Below are 6,389 nucleotides of genomic sequence, written 5' to 3' on the forward strand. Positions count from 1 at the left end.
GGACTGGAACTCGAACCTGGGACCCTAAATAGTGAATACTTCTGAACTGTGACATACTCCACTGCTATATTGAAATTCTTCCCCGTATACATAATGTGTTATTTTTTTGACAGTGTGTATTTATTTAAACTATGATGAATATATAAAAGTACTGGTGCCGATACTTAAGTACTTCCTAAAAACGTACTGGTACTGCAGTACCGACCAAAATCTAGTACTGGTACTGCATAACTTGACAAGTACTTGTACTGGTTCTTAAGTATTTCACTCTTAGTACTAATGCAGCTCTGGTGCTGTCGTGGACTGCTGTCCGTGTACGTCCCTCCCCTTATTTGTTATGTGCAACGACGACAGTTAAGAGTATTGCTATGTTTTGAGAGGTATTTTTTAATTTGTAGATGTTGTTTGTAATGGTTGAGGTTTATATATGTGTCATGGAATGCAAAAATGGGGTTTCTTGACTAAATTTTTGATTTTCACTTTTTTTAATTTTCTAAATCTATGAAATATCAGAAGTAATTCCTGAAAATTTGAAGGTCGTGTCTTTCTTATTTACAAAGATATACATAATTTTGTGAGTATGGTGTCCAGTAAGTAATTAAAAATACACATAAAAATCTTTGATCTTTGTGATGTTTAAAGGTGCATGAGGAAAACAACTTTTGAAGCTAAAATGAATTTTGTGAAAAAATTGTTTTATGTTATTAAAGTTAATAAATGTTGTAGAATATTTTGGGAATACAGCCACCATAATTAAAGCATCATTTACATTATGTTGCCTAGCAACGGACCTATTCCTGGGTTCTTCCTGGCCTTTTTCTTGTAAAAAGTTATGTGCTAGGTTTATTTTATAACACTTGCAAGTATCAATTTGAAATATATTCTTCTTTCACATTTGCAAATGGTTCTATTGCATTTCTACAGTGTGAACAGGACATATTACTGTTGAGAGATATCATAATACAACTTCAAAAGAACTAAACACAGTGTCCATTTATCATTCATTTATTAACTTTATTCAGATATTTACTCTGACAGCAGACAACAGTTTAATACAACAGTAAATGAAAGATGACTCAAGTATAACATCATCAAAGGTAGTAACACTAAATAAAAGGCATAATTACACAAATACAACATGAAGGAAGCTATATTCTGTTACCTAGCAACCATGGAATATTCTAAATTTTTGTTATTTATTTTGTAAATATACAAATTTCTTGGTAAAATACAGCTAACAAAGTAGCAGAAATAAATAAATTTTCAATAAAATTATAAACAATGCCTATTAATTACTTTTCAATAATTTTCCATTGAAGATATAACATACAATCCATGTTCTGTACACTTGACTAGTGTTAGTAAGTCATGCAAATTTTAGCAGAACTCAGTATTTTTGCCATGTATATTGCTCTGTATGTTTTACAATAACCAATAAGCATTTGATCAAATCACTGTTACTTTCCATATTACATAAATATATCTATCTGCTGTATAACTGATTTACATAATACCTAAGCAATAAGTAAAAATTAATCAGTGTTGCCAAGCAACCACAATATCTTCCATAATTTCCTTTTAAATTTTACAAATTTTAAGTTTGATTAAAAAAGATCTCAAAATACCATGAACAAAGCAGCATGATTACAAAAAACAAATTACAACTATTAAAACTGCAAATACAATCTTAATAATAGTTCTTGGATCAAAGTATCCTTAAACTCACTTTACTATAGGTTTTGAATTTATATAGATAATATACATAATTTCATAAAAGTATGTTCAGTAACATCTGGTGTTAACTACACTGTTTCACAACAAAGTAAGGACTTTGAATTAACTAGCATTATATTTAATTAAAATGACATAAAGATAATTCCTACAAAAAAATGTTCCTTACTTAAAACTGTCTCTGCATATAATTAGGTTGCTTAGCAACCAATGAATAATTATTATTTTTTTTATAAATTTCTAAATTTCCAAATTTTTACAGGCATACAGGAGATTACAACTTAGTTAAAAATAGCAATTTGTGCTATTATAAAAAAATGAAAACAATACCACAAATAATGTGTAACTGAACTTAATAAGGTATTCAGAGAACAGCCTGCCTCACCATTCCTTAATAATATAAATTAAAAATGATACTTCTAATATCATGTTCACAACATTTATTTTCAGGTACATTTAAGGTTCTATATTTTAATATTTTATAACTTAGTGATGATTATTATTCAATTATTTACAATGTGATCAAACTTATAAAGTATTTTTATTATGATGCACCTGTTTAAAATCCTTCCCAACTGAAGAGAATATTGGTTGCCTAGCTACCATTGAATATTCTTTGATTTTGCTGCTTCTTTTACCAATTTTAAGGATTGGTGATAATTTACAATGTGATTCTACACTAATATCAACATAAAAATTCAACTGACCTATCATTGTTATAGATAAAGTATTTTTCATATTCTACAACTATAAAATGTTTAAAATTTGACAAGTACTGAAGCTTAATGTTACTTTACATTTTCATACAGTCATTTTCAATCTAGATGAAAGCTTAAGATCAGTTGACAGTTGATCAATTCATAACCTGCATAGGTTCAATAGAATTCTATAACTTAGAGTAAAATGACAAATGTTGTATTACACTAAACTTAATCTAATAAACATTTTGTAAAAATGATGGAAATTAGTAACTGGTAAACTGACATCCAAAAATAATATAGGCAGCCATTAAATAATATCTATGCATCAATGATCCACACACTTGTTAATATAGCATTAGTCCTTAGAGCACCAGTTATGCAACACACTTGCAGTCTTATCTTATGAAGCATCTACTTGTATCATAAGCTATATTTGAAATGAAGAAAATAATGACAGTCCATACATGACCACTATGTTATAGGAACTCCAATTATACTCAAGAGTAAAAGACTGCTCTTTCTCTTTCCACCTTTTTCACATAATTGTCAATATCCAACTTTATTTCTGTTTTCGGGATAACTGGTTTTGGCCACACAGTATTTTAGCTATGTCAGATTTGAAGAACTGCCCAATTTGTTCAAATAGATACTAATGTCTTGCTGCATCATTACTGTACTTCAGGTAAAAGACCTCTGGGAGGCAATTGTTTCAGTAAAAACATTTTTACCTCCACAGAGTTAATATATTCTTTACATGTTATAACACTTGGCTCCATTGCACTTGCACAAAAATGGTGGTATTTGGATAACAGTTTGAGGGCTTAACTTAAGAAATGACTTCATAGGGATTTTCTGGATCATCTATAAGCTGTAGGATATTGTGCCCATATCTTGATGACTTCAGGACAGTACACTTAGGCAACCTGTTGCATTGTTTTTCACTTTCCAGATATAAAAGTACCAAGCATGTTGAGACTGACACTTCCATGAAGTCCTAAAATACATATAAATTGGAAATTTAAAAAGTTTGCATAGGATATAAATAGTACTTAAGTAAATAATACTTAAAATTAAGATTATATTTAACTGAATATTCTTTTTGCAACTGAAAATACTATGGCATAGGAGAATAATAATAAAATTCATGGCAAAGGAACACATCTGACAAGAAAAAAAATATAGAAATCTACCTTGATAATATTTTTAAACATGTTTTTACAATATGCACATGAAAAAATATGTCAAAAAATGTTATGGGCAAACTAACCTGATCCCTCTACACAAACACCAAACACATGGAACATTCTTGGTGTCCTAAAACATATTGGACCAACCGGTTGAGAATGATGGGAAAAGTGCACTTGTTGGGCATAATCCCAAAGGTTGGAGTACTTTACATCAAGAGTGCATGGTGAAGTGCCTGAAATGTACAGTAGTTAAATTTATAAATTATGTTTTATTGATATACAGTTTTTACAATTTATAGAACAGTCAGATTTTCCTGAGGTCCTCATGTTTTGCTAATAAGGCACCTGCAGATATGATTCCTTTAATAAGTATCCTTTCTAGAAAGCTTGTCATAGGGCTGTGACTTTTTTTAATTAAAATATTAGTTTAATCATTTCAAACAAGTTCAGGCTTAGGTATTCATTGATGTGCTTCTAAGTGTGAACAAACATTTTGATATTTTGATGTGACATCATATGCCTTACAGAAACATAGTGTAAATACATGCTAAGTGTAAGCGTTACACTATAGTCTAGTTGTGTCAATGAAAAAATATATGTCTATGCACTCATTCAATACCCTCCATTTATTGAGTCTGGTTATGAGAAATTATGGAAACTGCAACATCTCCATATTTTTAATTTTAAAGATCTGAAAAATTTAAACAGCTCAAACAATGGAGCCAGAGATATATTTTCACTTTTGGGATACAAGTTTTCAACAGCTCAAATTTTTATTCTCATACATGTACTGTACAGTATGCATGGAAGAAAGTAAAGATTAAAATTCTTGAAAATCTTGAATTTCCTCACTTTGATGATTGTTTTATCTAAGAGATTAATTACATAAATTTTGGTTTTAATTGCTTTGAGTAAATAATTACTTGGCTGCCATTTTCCATGTTGCTATCAACAAACCGTTGTCCAGGAACTGCAATTGTTTCTACTTCCGGGTATAATTATTTTCCGATAAAATACATATTTAAGCAAAAATACTAGAAAAAATAAATACTCACCTAACCCGAATAATCCAGTTATATATAAGTTTTGTCAAAGCAGACGTTGTCAGTGTAAAATATTCTTTAAAACACCGAAAAACATCGAATCATTCACCAATATTTTATCAACAATCAATGTCAGATGACGTAATCAGTTGTCCTCGTAAAAATCTTTTCCCTTGATAATTTTATTTGCTGTCATGGGATGAACGGTAGCAAATTATTTTTGCCGTTGATTACTCTGTATGAATCAGGACCCTATCTGCTGACAAGTCATTTATTATATAATTAAGCGCTGTTTTACTGCCAGATGAACGGAAATATAATGAGGAAAAAATGGCGTCAAAGATCTCGCATTTTCTCGATAACGACGTCAACGTCAAGAAGCCCCATTTTTGCATTCCACTACACATATAATCACAGTCAGTGTCGTAAATGAGATATAATATTATTCTTAATGATTTTCACCATTTTCATTTTTTACACATTCTCTCAATGTATTGTTTTTGCATTGTGTGACAAAAGAAGCTAAAACTGAAAACTCGTGCAACTGTGACTCACATGTATATCAATTATAGAAAACCAATTTAAGAAACACATTTTGCACAACGACACAAATTCTAATTTTGATTTATTTGATTAAGATTAGGTGCACCATTCATAGATGTAAAGCAAATATTTAACTGTTTTGTTGAATGTGTATCGAATAATGCAAATTGAAATCACAATATTGAAGGTTCATTTTGGTTTAAACATCACTTTGTTGTATGTCTCATAATATAATTTGAATAAATAGAATGTCATTTGATCTCAAAATCCATGCATAAACAAAAAAAGTCGTTAACCTTTTAAACATAATCTTACATGCTATTGATTTGACAATGATATTTTGCCATTTGCTTTCTAAGAAATCACAATACGTCATTGCATATAAATGTCCAGGAATTCCAAGCGATACCTTCCAAATAAGAATAAAACATCATATTAAAACCTGCCAAACGTTTGTAACGGATATTAATTTGTCAATAGGACAGCAAAGAGTGACGCATACTGCATAACACAATATTTCCATTCTAATAGACAGAGCGGAGACATTGAATAATAAGATATCTGAGTCACTTGTTTTCTTTATGTCGTCATTCGCATTCAAGTTTGTGAAAGGACAACATCAGAACGAGTTTCATCATTACAAAACCATTTAAAATCTGGTGTTACAACCGCCGTTTTAAAAGTGTCGTGTTTTCTGTCGTCACATTAAGCTTGTCGCGTTGTCGTCTGCTCACTAGCGACAACACATCGCGCGACACAAGCGTTGTAAACGGAACGTAGCCCAAATATTATCCAGACACACGTGACTATAAGAAAGCCATAGATTGGACACAAAGATTGATAAGAAGTTTGATACATATAATTACATGTTGTAACGTACTGTTATTGAAGATACGTGGCCTGTATATAGACTTTTATTAATTAGTTGTAAGAAATAAATAAGTAGCTTTTGTTTTTACATGCATACTTTACTTTCCATTACTTTTGAATGGTTGAAAAATTTGAAATTGTCATGTCTATTAGAAAAAATACCTATTCCGTGCTATGCACTCAATATTTGAACATCTAGTTTCAAGAATTTACCTATAGGGTTAAGTGACTCAATTACTCAATTCTTTTAATTGAACAGTCGTTAAATAGATCGATGGGATTTCGTAATATCACTGAAATGATACTAAACCGAC

General features: G+C 30.4%; 1 long non-coding RNA gene across 1 annotated transcript; it reads right to left on the minus strand.

Moving 5' to 3' along the window:
• Window positions 1–989: 989 nt before the first annotated feature.
• LOC132715440 (uncharacterized) lies at window positions 990–4,831 on the minus strand. Its single transcript, XR_009623687.1, has 3 exons — window positions 4,675–4,831; window positions 3,700–3,852; window positions 990–3,426 (listed from the first exon to the last, which is right to left on the minus strand). It is a non-coding gene; the product is annotated as an uncharacterized LOC132715440 (long non-coding RNA).
• Between the last annotated feature and the right edge of the window lie 1,558 nt (window positions 4,832–6,389).

This window comes from Ruditapes philippinarum, unplaced genomic scaffold (assembly GCF_026571515.1).
Source record: "Ruditapes philippinarum isolate M1 unplaced genomic scaffold, ASM2657151v2 ctg2048_1_1_1_1, whole genome shotgun sequence".
NCBI classification, from domain to species: Eukaryota; Metazoa; Mollusca; class Bivalvia; order Venerida; family Veneridae; genus Ruditapes; species Ruditapes philippinarum.